This window comes from Capsicum annuum, chromosome 10 (assembly GCF_002878395.1).
Source record: "Capsicum annuum cultivar UCD-10X-F1 chromosome 10, UCD10Xv1.1, whole genome shotgun sequence".
Classification (NCBI taxonomy): Eukaryota; Viridiplantae; Streptophyta; class Magnoliopsida; order Solanales; family Solanaceae; genus Capsicum; species Capsicum annuum.
In genome coordinates this window covers 42782933-42806926 of record NC_061120.1, presented here as the reverse complement: position 1 = coordinate 42806926, position 23994 = coordinate 42782933, and positions in this window count along the sequence as shown.

The window sequence follows — 23994 nt, the reverse complement described above, 5'->3', positions numbered from 1 at the left end:
TTATCATTAAGCTATGTAAAAGGGCAACATAGAGGAGTATACTACAAATACCTGCGCATGTCTAGGTTCCCTCATCTGCCCATTTAAATTTAGAGGTGAGGGTGCTCCGGGTCAGAGTAATAAGAGAAAGATATACACAGGCAAATCATTCCAAGAGGACATAAACTCTTGCAGACCCTCATCAGCCATGGTTTTTGATGACATCTTTATTTAAATGCAAGGGGTAAGAGAACTATTTTCCAAAAATCCTCAAGGATCGGGAGATCCCTCCACTGCCTATTATTCATATATAGGATATTTAGATTATGAGAAGTACATAGTGGAGCATAAGAAGTTAGGTGCCATAGTAGCTAGTTTTGAGATATCCTATTTGACCTTAGATACTTCTCACATGGAACTCAAGGACTCATATAAGAAGATGGTAAAGAGAGTGAAGAAGAGAGATCAGTTCTTCAAAAAACTGTGGAAGGGGGTGAAAGGCATCTTCAAGGTTCTCAAACCTAACCATCGACTACCTCCACCAAGGTGGGATAGGGAGGATGAGGCCCCTGTAGATTGGTCAGTTGATGATACTTGTGGTGGTGCTGCAGAGTTAATAAAAGAAGATAGTTCGTAATACTGCTACAACGAGACCCTTTTACTCTTACTTTCTTAGACATGCAGTGAGGACACTGCATTCATTTTAGTTGGGGGTGCCCCTGGATCTGTATTATTTTTGTAAAGCGTTGATAGATATTCATTTTATATTGTTTTGGGATGACACTCTAGATACTATTTTTATTATATTTTTAATGCTAAATTTTTGAGTACCTAATTGGTGCCCATGTTTTATGGATTAGCATGTTTTTCTTCTAGTATTAGTTTTTCTCTTTTTCTTTTAGCTTTTATTTTGATTTTGATGATACATGAGAAGCTTTGCCCTATGATGGATTGTGTAATGACATTCTTAAGGGTAAAGCATCGTGTTTAGGTTTTGAGGCATAAGTGCAGGGGAATTCTAAATACCTATAGCATAAATATCATGAATGCAAGGGATTTCTGAGTACCTACATCTTTGTAAAGTGCAAATTTGGGATCACATTCTATGCCATTGGTGAATTCTGAGTAGCCATATGGTTAGTTTACCCGTTTAAATAAAAATTGTGAGACTAAATCTTTTGTTGTAGCCATAGTTTAGTAAATTATGCATGGTGCTAATGAAAAATGAACAGTCCCCTCCATCCAAAATTTTTGAAAATCAAGGGCATGGACGTGAGCAATGTTGTAATAATTTTTTTCTCTTTTTGTTGCTTTAAAAACTGACTTGTGAATAGAAATAGATGCTGCAAATTTTTCTCTAGCAGGAGAGACATTTGAGCTCCCTTGGAAAATTTTGGATGCCATGTGTGGTGAGCTATTTGCATTTATCTCTTGTACGTTTTTGTTATCTAGAACTTTCCCCTTTAGTCTTTCAATGCTAAATTTAATTATATGTGGTTGGATAGGTGATCTTAGGATATCTTTGTGACTTTGGAAACCACTCTATCCTAAAAAGCCTACCCGTGCGTGATTGTAATCCCTAGTTACTCAATTTGAGCCTTTCGACCCTTTCGTTGGCAAACTTATTATAAACCATGAAACATTCTTTTTACCCTAGTTTTAACCCTACCCTTCTTGAACTTGAAGATGACTTTTAAAGCTAAAAGCCTAAGTTGGGGGGTGGTGAAAGTTGATAGAAAGAAGTTTGGGGCCACGAAGTTTTAGTAAAATGTCGAATATGCCTAAGTGTTGAAAATAAAGAAATAGAAAAAGAAAGGATCCAACAAAGGAAGGAATTCCATGAAAATTGGAAGAAAAAGAAATAGAAAGAAAAATGGGTGAACAAAGGAAGAAAAAAGTAGGCATGTTAAAAGAGAGAAAACAAAGAGGAGTGGCCCATAGTCAAAAAGGTGTATTGAATAATTTTATGTTAATTTTCAAGGAAGGTAGTAGCCATGTTGTTCTCCAAATGATATCCTACCCTAACCTGAACATACATTACAAGATTACAAATTTCTTTGAGATCTCAAATCATTTACTTTCTTTGTAGTGGCGAGTGAAAATAGGGGCAAGCTTATGGTATGACACTTGTTGCGTATACATTTATTTTATAAGGAAGATAGTTTTTGCACATAAATTTCCTTGTTGTTTATTTGGTATCTTAGTGTGTGGAATTTTATTTCTTCTGAGGATTGGCATGTGAAACAAGTTGAGAAGGGTGATTTTGCCACGTTTTGAATAATGAGACAAATGGAGTATAACTTAATTGTGGTCAAAAGGGTTCCATTTTTAGAGTATTGGTTTTTGTTGATGGTCTGATATTTAACGTCTTATGTGTCCTTGAATGTTGCATCTTATAATGAGGGGTGTAGTGGAAATTCGCTTAGCCCATATGGAATGAGCTATTTGTGGTAGTGACTAAAGGTGGAGTCATTGTGATATTTAAGGCATAAAGTTTTGGCATAGATAATTGTTGTCTCATGGTAAGAGGTAGTGTTGCTTAAGGACAAGAAAAAGCTTTAATTTGGGGGTGTTTATAAGTGTTACTTTAACCACTCATTCGCATTCAACATTTGAGTGCATTACCTTGTTTTGAATGAATAAACGAGACATATTTTTGACTAATGCACTAATATCCACTCTTTGCAGGCGTAGAGTTGAAAAGATAGAAATATGTGGATTTGAGCTTAAAATAGTCAAAAGAGAGCAAGAAAGTGCAGGTGAAGACATAAACCATGAGCTATCTCAGTTACCGTGATCGCAGTTGGCGACCGCAATCGCGCTAGTCAAGCAGAAGTCAATCAACTATGGTCGTAGAAGATAATCGTGGTTGCATAAAAAAGGTCGTGGTCATACCTGTGCGATCGTGCAATAGAGCAAGAAAGAAGCCCAAGAGAATAACTGGAAATGCATATGGCTGATCTCAATTTTGACAAAAAAACTCAAACCCTAGCATTATGGAAGATATTCTATCTTTCCCAATTTTAGGTTTTGCTCTTGAGTTCATAGCCTCTATACTTGGAGAAGATTATATTGTATAAATTTGGAGTGAAGGATACATTAGAGACTTTCTAAGTGGAGGATTATCTCACTTCCATTGTTGATTTGTTGGAGTGCCAAGTGTGAAGTAACATTTAATTAATCTTCAACAAGTCATTTCAATGGAGATTTTGGGTATATCAATGCTTATTTATCTTATGTGTAGTTAGATCCCCCTCTTGTGGTTATGTGTGAATAGGGGTTAATAGTGTGTGTGGTTGTTATTGTTAGCTTCTATTTGGTATTTTAAGTTTATAAGTTTAATCATTTGTATGGTAACTTTGTTAGGATTTGTTGGTGAAAGCCCAAAATACCCATATGGGTTTGATGAGTTAAAGCTCCATACTCTAGAAAGCTCAAAGTCATCATCGAAAGAAAGGTTTTTGGTGAATTTTAGGAACCCACATCATCCTTGAAAGAGGGATATGGAGGCCAAAGCAATGATGGACAGTTATGTGTGTAGTTTGCTACATTTCACTATTATAGACTTAAGGGTGATTGTGAAGTTAACTATACCATGTATATCATTCTAGAAATAAGGATGCCTAGATTGATGTTGTGGTTACCAATTGTTGAACACACCTATTAGGTTATCTAAAGAATCAACGGGTGAAAGTTTGGTGTTTTATTAAAAGACTAGCATCAAAACCTATAACCAAACCTACTCACACTTGTTCTACTAATAATGAAGTCAGCTATTAGCATCCGTATGTCACTCCCTTAGTTATGCATAATCCCAATAGCTGTGCATAATTGTTAACTCTTATTATTCATGCCCACAAATTTATACTAGTGAAAAACCCAAAAAGAAACATTAGTGTAGAAACTTGTGTCCCCCATTTTTATCTTTTTGTACCATTGGTTTGAATTTAACTTGTATCGATTATTTTTAATTAACTTGATTGACACTCACATTGTTCCTTGTTGATTAGACCTCTACTACAAAGTTGGGTAAATATATTTACGACGACCGCCTTGCACTTAAATTAATGTGTAAGTTGAGTGTAATCATTATGATTGTAAAAGATTTAATGTAAAATTGTTTTCCTTCAAAGATTCACCAAATCATTGCAAGAACTTCCCCAAAAAGATGAATTCAACACTTCAATTCCAAAATATCAGATTAACGTTTTTCTAGAGATAAACAAAGATGCCGAGGAAAAACTAAAAACTATTATTTATATCCTTAAAATTCAAAATTTAAAATTCAAATACAAAATTTTTGCCTAATAGTTGAGACGGCTCGTCACTTAGTTGACAACTCATCAACCAAGTCATCAACTAAGTTCATCAGGAGCTTCATCATATTACTGGTTGATGATGGAGTTGACGACTTATCACTTGGCTGACTACTTATCACTATAGGAGTCACATGAATCTTCACACACTACTTCAGGCTGAAAGCTAAGTTTACAACTCATCACTTAGCTGATGGCTTCTCATATCTAGTCACCAAAACAACTTTTTATTTCTTTTCTTTGGTTTTCTCAGAATTTGACTTTTTTGCGTAATTAAATAAAATAAGATAAAAAATGACACAAGTTTCTTAAGAACTCACAATTATTCTGAGTTAAAAGCTTCGAATATACTATTGGAAAGCTATCACATCAACACTCTTAACTTTGAAAGTTGATTGTCCTCAAGAAACTATACATTATTATGCACACAATGGAGTATTCATGTATGGAATAACATGTCTTCAATTTAACTTGAATCCATTGCGGAAAATTTGATCTTTTTTCCAAGTAATATCAAGATTCCATGCTTATCTTTAAAGTTCAAATAAGCAAAACACCACCTACGCTTAGAGTATTTGATCACATGTACCATTCTCATTCCTTCACTAAAAGAATGAGGTTTATTGCATTGAATATTACTCTTTTCTTTAAGGAGCTAGAAATGCAATATCTCACCCTCACAAAGAAGTTTAAAATTATGCACTTACAATGCCATAGGTTTTGCATTGAATATTATTTTTTGTTTTAAGTAACTAGAAATCCAATATCTCACCCTCACAAAGAAGTTTCAAATTATGCACTTACTATGCAATAGGTTTGCCCTTACCATTCTTGGGTCATCTATTAGTAAAACAAAGATCACTTAGGGTTTTCTTGGCTTTTAGTGAAGGCTCAAGTTCTGGTAAGATAAATTTGGGATTAGTGTATTAGTCCCCCTCCCCTTTTTAACATAACTTTGCTACTTCCATGATTGTTCATTTTCTTTCTTCCTTCATTTATCTTTCCTGGTGCTACAACTTTCATGAGGTTGATAAATTCTTGGCATTTTTACAACTTCTTTTAAATTTATATCCTTCACAAATGCTTTCTGAACCTCTTTCAATCATCATCTCCTTTATTGTAGCCATCCTCAACTTAGTCTATTTGCCTGAGTTGATGGGTATGATGTCCAATGGGAGGACAAAGGCTAACATAAATGTTTTATTGTAAAAATAGGGAAAGGTGGTCAGGTTGTGAAATAAAGAATGATATAATGGCTTGAATGGGTATAAAAAAGAATCTACTAACAATCTTTTAGGTTGTTTATTTCGGCTAAGTTGACTACCTATCAACAGAACAACTTATGCTCCTTCATTAGACACCTACTTCAGACCTAATAAAATGACCTGGACACGGTCTGGATGCATGCACACAATGAGAAAATAGTTTAAAGACCTTACATAGTCATGGCATAGAATTGCAATGTCATCACCAACCATTCAATTAATACTCAAGCTTGAGAAGAGGTTCTCATATTTATATACTTTCACAAATAGATATGATTCACCCATGTACCATGTAGGATCAATCTAACACAACAAAATCGATTTCGATTGGTCCATAATTTTTTAAAAAGGATGAAATATAAACCAACACTTTCTACTCATTAATATACACTTTTTTTGCATACATAATACATAAGAAACAAATAAAAAAAATAATAAAACTATTTTAAAACTCCTAAACATGTCGCTTCCCTTTATAGCAAATAAGGGAATAGAACACAGGCAAAAAACCCTTGAGGTTGCAGGTACCACCAAACCCATAAAAAATTGTGCATTATCCCTAATGTACTATTTCTGAATTTCAACATCATAGGTGAGGACATTCTTTCAGGCCCATAGGTGTTTGTGTCATTTGACACAAAATATGTAACTGCATCAGTAGTAATAGGTGAATGAATGGTATAATTAGGATTCACCGGTGCACTTACAATAGTGGTTAGTGGAGTAGAGTACTACCCAATTATCTCAACAGCACCTTAATCTTTGGGTCGTCCACTTGCGGAGGTCTTTATAGCTAAATCCCACAATGCATTTTCTCTTGGATCATCTGCTTCCTTAGCCTTTTTTTCGTGCTTCTTTTAACTCTCTTCGTTCCTTATTCTTCCTTTTCTTCTCAATCCTATTTATTTCTTCACATTCACTTATTTTTATTTTACCTTTCCCTTTTGGATCAACTAGTTTCTTTGTAATGTCATACAATACTTCTTCCTCTTCTTTTGAGTCCACATTAGCTGGGACTGAGAAAGTCATTTTCTGACGGCTCTATAAAGTTATAATATTGACTCTTTCTCTCTCTAATGTTTCTTGAAACCTAGAAATATCAATAATAGTCATTTCTCTCAGTCTCTCATTAACTCAAAGTTCCATGTCATCAATACGCCCATGAAAATTTACATAATGCGGTACAACTTTTTTGTTTTTTCTGTCAATAAATTGCATTAATTATTGAGCAAACAACTTTAACTTAGCATCAAACCTCTTTCCTTGTTTTACCATCTTACTAAAATTCTGAGGAGTGATAGCATACTCAGAATAAAAGATATTATAATTGTTGGTCCTTCTATTTCAGGTGTAGATGCAATACCTGTAGAGGAGGTATCATGAAAATCTTATTCTAATGAAATTTTCATACCCTTTACAGTCCCTGAGATAGGTGCAGGTGTTTGAGTTCCCTCTGTGGTTTGAATATCGTCTCCAAAACTAGATCCTTTTCCTAACTTAGTGTAAGTCCACTTTCATCTCTCCTATAAAAATTATGTTCATTTATTTCTTTTGCCTCATTATCTAGTCCTACAATCATAGGAACATGAGTTTCCTCGCATAGCCTAGTGATCGGACAAGGAAAAGGGTATGTCGTATCTCTTCTTGTTACATTGATCCTTATTTAATCAACAATTTTCACTATAAAATTCAATGGGAACCTTAATATAAAACTTGCTACTAATACTCCCCTATCATCACCCAATATATTGTCACCTGTTGTTGGCATTAATTTGCATCGTACGATTCCCCACAAGAAATTTGCTATCAGAGATAATGTAGATTTTGTAATTCTTACACTTGGGTTATTCACCAACTCTGATTCTCATTCTGCTAATACTTGTGCTAACCAATGTAATTGATTAATTGTCATTAATCCTATGCCAGAAATTATGAGTATTGGTTGGAGATATGAAATTTGCTTTATGCAAAAATCTATTAATGGTTCTATCTGACTATCCACGATAATACCCTTCATATATGTTTGCCATGTCTATGGCCTTCTCTCTTTTCTTACATATTTCTCTAAAGTTGCAGTATAGTTTGTATAAATTTTCCTAAAAATAGTCAAATAGTATGATCCTCCTACCCTGGTGGTCCATTATAATTCATACAACTTGAGTGTTTTTTCAACTCGAGGATACTTGCTTAGACCAGATATAATGATTCTGACTTCTTAGAAAAAAAGCCTTTTAATAATACATTTATCAGTAGTTGCCAACCCTTCATGATTGATTTTGGATAAACCCTTCACTTTCTATCTTATACTGTCTCAGATACCAGGATTCTTACTGTTAATCAGATCCATCTTACATTATCTCGGATACCAGGGTTTCTACTCTTAATCACATTACCTCGCATGGGAGAATTTTCTTCCATAGAATTTTCTAAGGCATAAGAGTCTGATTTTTCAGAAATCTCATAGTCAGAGTTGGACTCGCTCTAAATAGACACTACCTTCTAATCACACTAGAAGGTTGTTTCCATTATATGAAGACTGTGCCTCATACAATATACTTGTTGTCGCGTTCTTTCCAGTTCATTCTTTGATTCATTGAAAAGTCTTCGAGTTGAGGTGGTTTTGGTTGCTCACTTGTTTGTGTGCTTTTGTTGACCTTTTGGTGAAATAGTTGTAACTACAATAGTAAACAAAAGTCAATTTAAGTATAAAGGGAAACAAAGCATAGGAATTTAGTAAACAACTTAGTTAGAAAATTGTCACTTTGTTGACGACTTTTCAACTTTGTCATCACCCTCCAGTAGAATCAATAAATCTTCATGAACTTAAGCAACAACTTATTTGACAAGTCGTCACTTTGTTGATAACTTATCAATATAGTCATCACCCACTAGAAGAATCCACAAAACTCAGAATCATAGGAGATGACTTAGCTGACATCTCATCACCTTGTTAAAAACTTGTCAATTAAGTCATCAATGTAAAATAGATTGGGGGTACTATTTTAAGGACTAAGATTGATCATCTTGTCAACCAATTGATGAATTATCAACCCCAATCATCAATTCCTAAGCATGGTGCACAATCAATGAATATTTTAGTGCAGGTAATTACCAATTTCCTATTAGGTTATTAAAATTTATTCTTTCACAAGAGGAATAAACTTCATAACTTAATAAGAACTCGATTATGAGCAACATTTAACAATACAAGTTTCTTTTAACTAAGCTATAATGAGAAAATTCGTATTGCTCAAAGTTGATCATAAGTTCCTTGAACTCTTTTATGCTCAGTTGTAACTTAATTTCTCCATTCCACAAATAATAGAGAGAGGAACTTATTAACATACCTTGAAGATGAACTGAAGATGCACAAACCGACTAGTGAAGTTGAGATTACTCAAGAAAATAGAAGAACTTTGTATTTTAAATTTAGTAAACTAGGAGAATTACATAGAAGGGAAGAGTTATATAATAGGACTTTCTTTGAGAATTTGAAGAGAAAAGAAAACTTTAAGAAGTTGAAAGAAACATGAAGGGGGAGATGAAGAGTTTCAAATGATTAGGACTTTTGTATTTTTGATATTTTCTATTTTTTAATATTTTTAATGAAAAAATATTAAAATATAAAAAACATAATATAAAAATTAGTTTTTAGCGGGAATGGAAAACCAAGAGTTTTTGACAATTCGGATCAGGTTGGGTTTTGATCAGGTGAAAATTGACTTACTCAGGCTGGAGTTTTCGGTAGAGTCACATCAGTAAGTTGACAGATCATCAACCTTATACATTATGGTGCCTTAACTTTGCCTCAATTGATGACAAGAAGTGATGGCTTGTTACTTTGTTGACAGTGCGTCCTTATACATTATGGTGCCTTAACTTTGCCTCAATTGATGACAAGAAGTGATGGCTTGTTACTTTGTTGACAGTGCGTTAATCTTGTCGTCATGACTATCTAGATTAGGCCATTTCCTTGCTTCAGTTGACAACACTAGATGATGGAATCATCATTTTGTTGATGGCTCAGTAACTTTGTCACTAGGGTTATCCAAATTGCAACAATTATTTTCTCTTAAATTGACCATAGGATTGACAACTTCTCAATATGGTGAAAACTTGTAAATCCTACTTTTTCCACAAATTTAATACTTTGTTCCTGCATATCTTAGAAAATGTACTACCTTTGGTGAAACCTAAAAATAAATAAAATGGTTAAAATAATTTAGTTTCCCTTCTAATAGCGCATGATTTAATGTTGCGACTCGACTCGATTATCTTGACTACTCAAAATTCATTAAGATACACCTTAGACAACAATTTTACCTCATCCATTGGGCCAATATAGTGCTTGATTACTTTCCTATTAATCTTTAACAAATTTCCTCATTATTTTCAAGTTCAACCACACTTGATGGAAAAACTCAGGTTATTTTGAATGGTAATAACCATTTCAACTTCAGCTTCCTGTAAAAAATTTTAACTTACGAGTTAAAGAGCAGTACCCAATTGCCCACTTTGATACGTAGTAGACAACTAACCTGATGGATTTGTGACCATAAGAGCTCACAAAGGGTTCCATAAAATTTATCCCCCAAAAATCAAACATCTCCACCTCTAGCATCTTGGTTATTGGAATTTAATGATGTCTAGAGATAGACCTCTATCATTGACATTAATCACAAGCCCAAAAAAATTCATAAGCATCTTTGTGAATTGAGGGATAATAGTAACCACGTTGTAAAATCTTTCTCCCAGTTCGATCACCTGCATTGTGTCCCCCTACTGGGGATGAATGACATACTATCAAAAGGCCCAAAATTTCAAAATTTTTAATATATCTTTTAATAATGTTATCAGGAGAATGTTGAAACAAATAAGGCTTTTCCCAAAAGTAGCGAGTCAAAATTTTTCAAAAATATGTTCTATTAATTAAATGTGAGGTTTTCTAGGATGATATCACTAACATCAAAGCTTGCAAAATGTACATACCAAGGCACCATATCAAGAGTAGCAGCAAGAACTTGCTCATTCAAAAATGAATCACCGATTTCTAGCCCTTCCACTCTCTTACCATCATAATCCAACCACAATAGATGGTCCACTACTTAATTGTCATATCCCTTCTTGTCTTTGACTTTTTTAGAAACCTTAGGGGTTACACCACACATTCAGGGAGCATGTCCCTCAAATACAATCAATAAAGCACTAAAGTAAAGGAAAACTAAAGGCTGTGCAAGAAAATAACAACGCACAAGATTTGATGTGGAAACACCCTTGGTTAATAGAGGAAAAACCATGGCTTGCCCTCACAAGCTAAAAATAATCCACTGTAACCAAACTCTTGATTATAGACTCAACTATAAACCTAACTCTAGTTTCTTGCTTCTTGTAATACCTCTATTACAAGCACTCCTTGACACCTATTCCAAGTTTCCCTCCAAGCCTGGTTAACTCTAACTAGCAACATGCTTAGGCAACTCTACCTAAGCACTTCTTTTAACAAAAGAAAACAATGTTCTTATAGCATGAGTATTTCAATTATAAATCAGCACTCAAGAACCCTCACTCGCTCTTTAAGCATACTATAAAGATAAGTGCATGAGTAATGCTTGAGCAATATTGAAATGGAGTTTTTGCTGCCTCTCTTCACTTTTTAGATTTGTGCAAAAACTATTTAATGATGAAGCCTCTTTGTCTTTTTATTCCTGGGTAACTATTAGGGCTGAAATATCATTTGACCAGGTGTCATATTTAGTACAAGCAGAACCTATAAGATTGTTATATAAGAGGATAAAAATATGCATACATACGTGCCAGCTGTAATATACCATGCACAAAAAAGGACCTGATCCCCAGAAGGTAGTTTCTTATCATCAAAACTACATATAGCTATTTTCCCCCTTTTTGATGATTAAAAACAAACCATACAACTTTGAGCACATCCATAACATTTAATCAGTGGGATTACCACTCTGAAGATGAATGTTCCCCTTATCATCTTGCTTCTACAATCATGAAACATAAGGACCTGGTCCCTTATTGTCATTTATAGAAAAAACTCTGATTTCTTCCCCCCTGTCATCATTAAGCATCATTTAGTACATTTGTATATTTTTTCCTATTGATATTGCTTCCTTCATTCATCTATTCAACATACTACCTACTTTTACCTATCATCTTGCCATTAAATTTTGTAACTCAATTCACCTATTACCTAGTCCCTACTACATAAACTAAGTAATACCATTCCCCCTTTTGGCATTATTGAAAAGTGAGTAAGGTAAACAACGAATAAAAATAAGCACAAATTAGTGAACTCATGGCCACTGGGGAAGCACTAACATAAACAATAACTTTGCAATTTAAAGGGAAAAAAATAACACACAATGAATTCATTCATAACTAGAGAATAAGTAGAAATATAGTGCATAAATTAAATGTTCTTGGGGAAAAAGCCACTAGAATTAAGAAGAATTAATATATAAAGGACTGGGAAAATTTTTTGAAGAATTAGGGTCAGGTTGTTGTTGAGATAACTTATCTCTGCATTTAGGATGCAGACAACATCAGTTAAATTAACACCTTATTATTATGTTCAACATTCATAGTTCTAAGAATTTTAGAGTTACATGGGCTTGTTTTTAGAAATATTAAATTGTCACCTTAAGTTTGCTGATTTCTTCAACCTTGGTAGTGAGGTTGAACTTCAATTCCTCTATTTCTTTGTTGAGATCTGTTTTATAAATACTACTTGATTTAACATATTAAGTTATGACCAATGTCTTTATGCAAAGAATTTGTAGCACATTCTCTTGTTTTCCATTTTCACAAACAATACCAAATTGGTCAAATACCTTGTTCAACCAATATCTATAATGTATTCCATGCTTTCTATTTCATCCAAAAACTACTTTGTGATTGTGTTCTATCATCAACACAAGTAGATTAATGAATTTAAAGCTACTATGGAATTGCATCACTTATAAATCAGTAGTTGAGGAAATGCTTTTCTTTTGTGATCTAGGCAGAATCACCATGTTAAAAAAGTGAAAGACCCAAAACTCACTATTGAGTGATTTTCTATTCACTGCAATGACATATTTTCCTTTAACCTTATATGCATTTGCTTAGAATTTTATTGAAAGCATCTACTTAGAGATAGTTCTAACCTCATATCTAGAAACTTTAAATATTTTCCAAGTGTTTCCTTATTCAGCTTTTTTTTCTTTTCTTAGACCAGTAAAGTCAGATTCATCCCATCTTATAGGAATTCCGAAGTGAAATAGAACTTCCTGACTATCTCATAAAAACAGTAGGAATAGGTCCTACCATGAGATGTATCCAACCTTGATGTTTAATCAGCTTAAATAATTCTACCATACTAGCTTCTATTAGCATATATGAATCTTAAATCCTTCACGTTAACACAATTTGATTCTTCAAGAACCTGTCAATAACATCCTTGGATACACTGTAACTTTTATTCTCATTCTTTCTTCTAGTACAAGTGATCACAGATTCTCTTTCATCTACTTTTATCTTCGTGGGACCAGGTCCCTCAAGATTTATCTACTTCTTAGTAAAAATTCTAGACTATTTTCCAAAAATTATTTTTCTTTTACTGATATTGTTCTTCTTATGAACAACTATGCTTTTTCTTTGGCTATTTGACAACAAGATTAGATTTTTAGCAACCCAAGTTTCATCCACTACATCACTGTCAGAATAGTTTTAAAGATTCAATAATGATACTTTATTAACAAGTTGATTGAAGAAGGAGTTAAGTTTTGGAATATTAGGAGAAAAAAGATGTTTTTAGGAAGGTTTAGGAAGGGATTTTTAACTATCCTAAGTTAAGAATCCTTTGAATAACATCAAATTAGGATAGCTACAACCCTCAAGATCTTTTTCATAGAACGACTATGTAGAATTAGGATATTCCCTTTTTGATGAGAAAAGAAGTGGGTACAGTAAGATTTAAGGAATAATGTGCACCAAGAAGGGTTTTTTGTGGGAAAAAGATATGATCAATTTCAGATAATAGGTGAATCACCTTCTCTTATATAAGAAGAAAACCTTTTTCTTATACAATGGCAAGGAGGACATGACTTTTTCTTAATAGAACAAATAAAATTTGGACATATAAGATACTAACATGAGAGATGGGACCATGTCTCTCTCTAGTTTAAGTGAATCTTCAACATTGTGCTAGTCACATCTGTCCACCTCTAAAGTAGTTTAAAACACCCTACTTTTGACTGATAGAAATTTTTTGATTTTGAGATCACTAGAAATCATACAACTTGTGGGTACTAGTCATATGATGTGGGTATGGGTTATGGTCCTCAACTAGTATGATGATCAGTGTGGTTTGGGCTGTATTCTATCCAAGGTATGAGTGGACATCTTACTAGTTGTAAGCCAGGGTAGGAGGCGTATAGTACTAAATACTATGATGTCTTACGTTTAGCCTAGAGGATTCTGCCTATGGTATGGTTTAGGGGGTATCGATCATATGATTGGATATAAGTTGGTCTTAGAACATGTATGTTGGACAGCTTAGGAGTCCAAGTTTATGCCTAGGGTACGAGTATTAGGTACCACTTATATGTTGGGGTACAATTTGGGTTGTGTGGTCGTACCCTTCTGTGATCATGTTTTTAGCTTTTAAGTAGAGGGTATTCTAGACATTCCCACCCCAAGACCCTTAAGTACCTAGATCTTATAACATGATGTGGCCTCTCATAAAACAATTTTAAAAGATCAAACACTCCAAAATGCTCTCTAAATTCTCTTTTGAGGATTGTACTAGGATTTCTATAAGGTGTTTACCTAGAGGCTCAAGGTTCAAGCTTCTTCCATAAATCTTCTTGAATAAGGAATATGACTCTTTCTCATAGTTAGTTCTAAAATATTATGTGTTTAAAATGTTAATTGTGATTAATTAATGGTGGTTTTGAAAACCAACGTTACGGTCTTGTTATATAGTATTGAGCATTATATACTCTTGGATTAAATTATATTTATATATATTTTTGATGATGGTTTGCATATATTGGTGCATGGTAATTGTGGTTTAACAAATGGTCATAGGTAACCCTAAACTTGATAGGTTTTACTTTGGTTTTGGTCTTGGTACCGGTATGCCCTCAAACTGTTCGTGAAAATGTCTAAGAAAATAAACTAGTCACATGTTAATGATATTTTGAACTAAATCATTGGCCTAATGAATATAAATGGTGTTGCACAGGCCTTGTTTTCTATGTAATTATTTAAATGGTAACCTTGGTGGTTTAATAGGCTAAAAGATTTTGAGTCCCTAAACTTTAAATTGATTCATGTCTTTATTAGATAATGGATTTGAGTCCCTAAACATCTACTTGAATGAGTGTCTTTGTAAGAAAATGGATTTGAGTCCCAAAGTCAAATGAGTGATTTATTGATTTATAATAGTAATGACATGTTGTACGCTTGCAAGTGGTGTTGGGATGATATTATGAATAACGTACCTTTGGTATGTAATTGGTTAAATGGTTGTGGATGTATAGCAGATGTTTTAATTCGGTTTTAAAGAGGGTTTTGTAGCCACGTTGTTAAGAAGGATGTCTTGGGGCGTTAATACTAGAAACCATGTTAGCGGATGTGAGGGTTAAAATATCCTGATGTTTGAGTCATCTTGCTTACTATGTCAGGGAGGTTTAAGTCTCCCATAATATATGATGTGGGAGAATTGAGTCCCCCATATCATACAACATAATTAGGTGACCAAGTCACCCTAGTCTATGAGTGGGTGTTTTGAGTCTCTCATGCATATATAAAAAAAATTTTCCCCAGTTTATGCAGCTACACGAACTAGAGCCTGACTAGGGGTTGATAACTAGATCCCATTTAGCTTGTGGGTATTATTAACTTGACAGCTAAGTTACACAACCCAGGATAATATTTCAAATATCCATGTTAAACTTTGTTTCCTACCCAGCATGGTCTATATTTATATATATATATGTATTGCATTAGTTATATGCATAGATTGATTGGTTTTGAACTGTTGGCATTATATTACCCTTATCATTGAATTACATACTAGTGCTCCAACTACTAACCATCTTTGATATTGTATCCTTATGTAATGTAGGTATTGGTCATACTATCACACCTTTTATTAGTGACTTGGATTTAGAGACAACTCTTGTAAACTTAAAGTGGTGAGATTCCATATTTTAGAAGGTTTTATTTCTTACTTTCAGTTTATTATGTCTTTATTAGGTTATACTTAGATATTGGTTTTTGGCTATGGTCGAGGGCATATCCTTAATGGATATTCTAATATTATTATAGAGGAATTGATTGGAAACACTATAGACTTGGGTACGTTATGGAATCGATATGGATTTTGTTAGGTTATCATAGCTAGTTTGGTTTTGGATGGTTTGACTTATTTGGGTTGGTCATGGTCATGGACCTATCCCAAAGTCCTTGAGTTGTACTTACTTTATCTTGTTTTATAGTAAGAACCCACTTGATATATGGTATATGTTAGTTGGTTGGATTAGGTAGCAGGGTGATCTCCTATCCTTATTGGACTTGAGATGCCCATTATGATACGGCCCTAGTTCGGGCCATGTCAAGTTATTGGTAGAGCCTAGGTTTTAGTGTCATAGGATGTCCATAAAGCTGTGTCAAGTAGAGTCTTACTTATGGGTATGTTGTGTACAACACTTATAATCAGGAGGATATGAGTCATCTATGAATGTTTCCCTTTCTTGTAGTTCTATTTTGAGCTATAGAGTCTAAAGTCTCAAATCTCTTTAATTTTCTTTTGTCCGCATTTCACATTATGCCTTCAAGCAAACCTGAAGCTTGTGGGAACTCTTTCATCCTTATTAGGGATAATGTGAATGAAGATCATCCTACCTATAAGGTACAGACTTGGTATAGGGTCACTGCAACTGACTGCACTTATGTAGTCCCACAGTCCCCTACTGATTCTTCTCCAGGTTATGACCCCCTGCTTATTCAACTCAAGAAGATATTTTTAATGCATAGTTCCACTGCTCTATTTAGCTATTGGCCAAGATAGTGGTTTCTCTATCATACCAATCTTGTCTTATGGGTGGGGGTGAACTTAGATGATGATATGGGAAAGGGAAAACAAAAAGTTCAGATATTCAGAGCCAAGTATGGATCATCGCAATAATAATAGATAGACTAAGGAAGGGAGTTAGGGAAATTTTGTTCCTACTCGGTGCCTAGAGCTCTTTACCATAGGCTATCTAGTGAAGATCAATTTGAATATAATAGTGGCCCTAGGGAACGAGGGGTGCAATACTAGTCTAATAGGGCCTAGTTAGTTCCACCCTATCCTCATTCTCAGCTTTGCGGTCAGTTACATTGCGGGTTTTCTTGTGAGGGGAAGAATTGATACTTCACTTATGGTCAGATAGGTCATATCCAATGAAATTATCTTTATAGAGTTACTTCTAGGTCAAGAAGGATTCCTATTTTCTTTTCATTAGCTCTTGCACCAAAGGGTGCCACTTCTGGCTCCGACACTAGTCAGAACAACCTTCATGCTCTTACTACTCACTAGGAGTTCAAAGTATCTCATAATGTTGACTCAAGTATGATGAAACTCTTTCTCCCATGATGTGTATTATTTACTTTATCCATGGTCCACTATTTATTATGTGACCTTATTTATGGTTGTTTAAATTAGTTTTGGCCTTATGTTTAATTCTGATCTTTTTTCTATAATTATCCTAATTGGTGACTCCATAATTTCTAAAAGAGTAGATAGGGGGTGTGGTATCTTTTAGTGGTAGATTAATTCTCGTAGATTTGACAGAGTTAGACATGGTTGACTTTGACGTTATATTGGGGATGGACTAGTTGTATCCGTGCTGTGCCTCTTTAGATTGTTTGACATGTAAGGTGATGTGTAATTTCCCTAATGAGTCGGTCATTGTATTAGAAATAGGGGGGTTCTTTAGTGCCTAAGGAAAGGTTCATATCATATCTTCGAGCCAAAAATTTTATTTCCCAAGGGTATTTGTATCATTTTTTCTGGGTTAAAGATTCTAACTTGGAAGGTCTTTCCTTGTATTCTTATGGGAAATGAGTTTCCTGAGGTCTTCCCTGATGACCTTCCTGGTGTCTCTCCCTATAGTAGGATTGATTTTGGTATTGATCTTATTTTTTACACCCGTTCTATTTCTATTCCATTTTATAAAATGGCCTCAGCTGAGTTGAAAGAACTTAAGGAGTAATTAAATGACCTCTTAGACAAAGGTTTCACTCATTCTAATGTGTCCCCATGGTGGGTAAGGGTATTGTTAGTGTGTAAGAAAGATAGGCTTCTTCAGATGTGTGTAGGTTGTTGACAATGAGATAAAAAGTTTATAGTGATCTCTCAATTGGTTAAATTAGTGTGTTTTATGGTTGATTCATGGGTGATATATGATCATTATTAGATGCTAAGTTTAAGATTCTGAAGCTAATTACAGTGTTAGGAATGTTAACCTGAGGATAGTGATGCAAGGTTCATTGAAGAGAATTAGTAAGGTAATGTAATATGTGAGAGACCTATGGGTGGTGCCTTATGAAATAGTGGAATATATAATTGTGATATAGGTATGAGGCCTAAGTGTTGAAGTAGAAGTGGGGATTAATCATACCCTCCTATTATTATGTTTTCAACTTTTAAGCGGAGAGTATTCCGGAATTTTCCAACCCCAAAACCTTTAAGTCCCCACATCTTTTAACATGTTGTGTCCTCTTATACCACACTTTTGAATGATCAAATACTCTAAAAACACTCTCTAAACTCTCTCTAGAATATTGGGATAGGGTTTTAATAAGGTATTTATCTGGAGGCTCAAGAGTCAAGTTTCTTTCATGAATCTTCGTGAATAAGGCATGTGTCTCTTCCATCATTGGTAGTTCTACGATATCATGTGTTTTAAACATTGATTGTTATTCATTAATGGTAGTTTTAAAAACCAATGTTGAGGGTCATGATGCATGTTTTTGGGTCTTATTTACTTTTAGTTTAAATTGTGTTTATACAAGTTTTGATGATGGTTTGCACATGTGAGTGATTTGTAATTGTGGTGGGTCATAGGTAACCCTAAAATTGATGGTTTTTACTTTAGTTTTGGTCTTAGTAATGGTATGCCCTCAAAGTGTTTCTAAAAATGTCTAAGAAAATAAACTTGTGACATTTTAATGGTGTTTTGAACTAAGGCATTGGCCTAATGAATATGAATGGTTTTTGAAGGCCTTGTTGTCCATGTAATATTTAAATGGTAAACTTGGTAGTTTAGTTGGCTAAAAGGGTTTGAATCCCTAAACATTAGATTGATTTTTTTCTTTCTTAGACAATGGGTTTGAGTCCCTAAACTTTGAATCGAATAAGTGTCTTTGTTAAATAATGGGTTCGTGTCCCAAAGTTGAATGAGTGATTGGTTGATTGATAATGGCAATGGCATGTTGTACGCTTCCAAGTGGTTTTGGTATGATGATACCAATGAAGTTCCTTTGGTAAGTAATTAGTTAAATGGTTGTGCAAGTGTAATGGGTGTTTCAAATGTGTTTTAAAAAGGCTTGTGTAGTTAAGCTGTAAAGGTGGTGGTTGCAGAGGGATCAAGACTTGAAATTGTGTTTGCCGATGTAGGGGTCATAATGGATTGAGGTTCAAGTCCTCTTTCCTACTATGACCAGGAGGTTGAAATCTCTCATAATATATGATGTGGAAGGCTTGATTCCCCCATACCATACTACATGATCGGGTAACCAAGACACTTTAGTATATGAGTCGGAGGTTCGAGTCTGCCGTGCATGTAAGTAAGATTTTTCTCTGGTTTATATGGCTACATGAATTTGGGCCCAACCAGGGGGTAAGAACTGGAGCCTATATAGCTTGAGGGTGTTATTAAAATAACAGCTAAGCTACATAACCCAGTCTATGATTTCAAAGGTCCATGTTAAACTATTTTCCCTGCCTCGGCATGGTATATATATACACATATGTGCTTCATTGGTTATGTATTGATTGATTGGTTTTGAACTTTTAGCATTATTTTACACTTACCATTCAGTTACATGCTAGCACACCAACCATTAACTGTCTTCAATGTTATATATTTATACGATGTAGGTATTGGTCATACTATCACACCTTCTACTCAGTGACAGATTTGTGGAACACTCGTGTTGACTTTAAGTGGTGTGCTTTCATATTTTGGAAGGCTTAATTTCTTGCTTTTAGTTTAATATATCTTTATTGGTTTAGACTTGGATTTTTGTTTTTGTCTATTGTTGAGGGCATGTCCCGATTGTATATTCTCAGATTGTGTTTGAGGCTTTGTTTTGACAAACTATGGAATTGGGTTATGGAATGGATACAGATTTGGTTATTTTATGATTGCTAGTTTTATGTTTGACGGTTTGACTTGTTTGGGTTGGTTATAGTTATAGACCTATCCCAAAGTCCTTGAGTTGTACCTTACTCTATCTTTTTATTTAGTCAGAACCCACAAGACTCGGGTTATATGTTGGTTGGTTAGATTGGGCAGGAGATGATCTTTTGTCCTTACTTTACTTGAGATGCCCAGTACAACAAGGCCCTTGTTTATTTCGTGTAATTTCTCTTATATGTGTATACCTGCAAGGGTATGGTACTGAGTTAGGTCAACATAAACCTAATTTACCAAGGATACTTGCCTCCTTAACATAGCCAATTTTGTGAGGAGACATTGATTCATTTGATAGTAGGTCAGGCTAATTTGATCAATCCTATCATCAACATGTTAGATTCATTACACCACATCATACCGTGACTTGTCCTAGAAATAGTTCCTAGGACAAAGTCCGACAGTTTGCATTGTTCAAAAGTTTAGAGTTTATTCTGCATTGCTTTGAACTTGCCAACCTTTTTCATATCTTTATGAGCTCATTCTTGGGACAGAAATGCTAAAAAAGTCATGAGATTTCTGACTTAGGCTCGTGTTTGCACTATCTCTCCAAATGAGAAGTTTGAATATTCAGGGAGATAAGAGGGTATATGCTTCCAGTTTGATCCTTTATGATCAATTTCACTAGGACCAGGTCCCTGTGAAATATGGACTAGACACTTCTTGGAATTCCTCTATTTGAGTTGATGTTTATGATTGAGATGTTGAATCGTCCTACATCATTTTATTCTATATTATAAGGCTATTGACTATTCTCATCAGATGCATGCAATTTTGACCCTTTTTACCTATTCTCATAAGACACCTTCACCTTTAAGTGTTTCAAGAAATAGAATACAATCATACCTTCTATTCAAAGCCTTGAGCAATTACATAACAAGAAAATTTTTCCTATTGCAAACCCTTTCTCCCTCCTACACTTACAGTCATTTGTTCTACTTGAGAACCCATTTGATTTTGAGTTTTCATTAGGAAGACAAGTGTATGATTAAATCCATCTTTGTCCATCTAGGTAGTGCGGGCTTATTCATGTTTTCCCAAGGTCTTAAACATTTGAGATAGGTACTCTGTTGGTGAATATGTCTAACATTTGTCATTCTTTCTTTGAGCTAACTTTGATAGTCTTCTTTTAGGTGTCCATCTCTTTCACAGTGAGTGCAAAAAGATTTTATGCTTTTTTTTTTACAATTGGATCAACCCTTCCTTATGACCCAGATGAATGAATATTATGTTGATACCCAAGGCCCTTACCATTATTGACTCCTTGATTATTTAGGGTAGAAAGTATATGTTAGGATAAAGTCCACTGAAGAGACTTTCTGAGTTCTTCCCTTAGTGAACTAAGTCCCTTGATAAATCCTCATTCTTCTGGAGTGCATTCATGAAATGCTTTTGATAATTCTTCAGCTTCTCTTCAAGCTCAATTTGAAGTTGTGGGGCTTCTTTCTTCCCTTTACTATAAAAAACATCTGCTTTCTTCAGTTGGCTTACTAAACTCAAATTGTTAAATTTTAAATTAGCACACTCTTCTTTATTTTAGAAATCTATAGAGTAAAGGCAATTAATTAAAGATCTTGATTTTCTATGTTTTCATCTATACTATTTTTCTCAGTACTTAGTTTGCACATTGTATCAATGAATATATTTTCTTGCTCCTTTATTGAAAAACCTAAGAATGTGGCCTTGCAAAATAAATTATTTATTTAGCATAATGACCAAGATATAATTGGATAACCAAATCGCACCCATGGATGCAGGTCGTACCCACCTTGCCCTCCCGTCTTATATCTAGGTAGTATGGTGAGGGTCACTCAATATCATAGGTACGAGTAAACACTCCTCATTCATACACTATATATACGAGTCGTATCTACGGAAATCATATAGAGTGAGACTTGAGCTTGAGGTAAATTGTTTTACATACGGTTGAAGCTTACGACTAGAGGGTAAGTCATATCCTATGGATATGACTCATGGGCATATTGTCGTTACTTTAATAGTGTGTGTCACCTGGTAAAATCCTAGGGTACGAGTTAGGATAATACTCATACCCTAGGGTACGATCACTAAGGGAATCATATGGGGGAGTCGTACCCTTGCACGAGCTCAGTTTTCATATTTTAACTAAGGACCTTCTGGTCATTTCCCATGCCTAAAACTCTAACCCCTATCACAATATAAGGAATTTTTTCCTCCTAAGTCTACATTCTACATGACTCAAATACTCCTAGAAACTCTAAAGGCTTCTTGAAGCAAGATTGGAGGCTAAGCTGGGGAGGGAGATCATCTAATGGTAAAAATGAGGAAAGATTGTTGGTTTGTCACCTTGTTTAAGGAATGTATCTCTTCCCTTTCCTAAATAAATCTAAAAACCATGTAGTTCACACTTGAATTTGTAACTGTATATGGTTGTTTTGAAATAAAATGAAAAGGGTTTGTTGCTAAATGATGAACAATGATGATCCTTACTTAGACATATGTTTATTTATGTTATTGATGATTATTTTCATATGTGGATGCTTGTTTTATATGGCCTAGCATGTGGTTCTTGAGTAACCCTAACCTTAATGATTTTTGCCATGAAAGTAGCCTTGTTGAAGGTATGCACATAAGGTGTTTGTGAAAATATCTAAGTAAATTGTATTGCCACATGCTTGTAATATTTTAAACTAGGGCAATGACCCAATAAGTATGAACGAATGATAAATGATATTGTAAAGGTATTGTGAACCATGTTTTGCAAAATTTCTGATATTGTTAGGTTAATGACTAATAAGGGATTGAAGACATAAACATGAGAATGAGCTTGATTTATTTGAGAGTTTAAATGTGATGAAAATATGGTGAGAGATTGTTAATAAACTATTAATGGTGCAATGTGTATCTATGGAATTGGTATAATGAAAAAGACCGAGTCGTGATAAGGACTAAATAAGTTTAAGTATTTGTAGTTGGTTGGTAAAGGCCTTATTGTCAATGTATTGAGTTATAATCACTGTAAATGCTTGGTAAATTGTAACACCCTGCATTTTTGAGTTATAAAGCGAACCGTCATTCCTATGTGTGTAAGCTCTAATTCAATGGTTTATATTTCAAAGCATGTGTCATGATCCTTCTCCTAGTGTATGAAGTCATTATGAGGTGAAAAGTGTTGGTAAAAATCACTTGGAGAAAAATTTAGCTAAGAGTCATTCATTAATCTAAAGCTTGATATTAAACTCTTCAAGGGTATACTTTAAAAGTGTATAACTTTCAGTAAATATAGAATTTATTAGCTAGAGAACCACAAAATTGTGCATAATTGTATTAGATTTCCAACGATACCAATTTTGCCTATATTAGATAACCAAGCAAAAAGTTATGGCATTTTTCATGTAAGGTAGTAAGCCGATGCAATCTTGACGCGTAGTGTCGACTGCACCTCGACCCAAAACCTAATGTGAATTTAAAGTTGTTTTATGCATTATTTCAGTTCCTAATGGGTCTAGGGGTATTTTGGCCACTTTTCCTCACCCAAAATCCTTCTATAACATAAAATTTCAGCCCCAAGAAGCATTAAATACCTCTTCTATTCAATTTTCTCTCAAAAATAAGATCAACCTAGGGTTTCCTCCAAGAACAAGAAAGCAAGGAAAAATCAATCCTTTAGTCTAAAATTTCTAAAGAACAAATCAAGATTCGAGTTCTACTCTTCAAATCTTGTAATCTAAGGTACGTGAGGTTTTACTAAAACTACATCGGCATAAAGAAATTATTTCAATAAAATTTAAACATTGTGAGATCATGAAATTGTGAAAGGTTTTGGAATTTATGTTTACAATCTTCCAATACGAATTCCTTAATGATATCATTGTTTTGGTCATAAGGCCTTTCTCCTATATTTAATTTGTATTGTATACAAGTATGTATGTAATTGAATTTGAAGATTTAATTGAGATCATGAATATATATAATCCCTCTCTT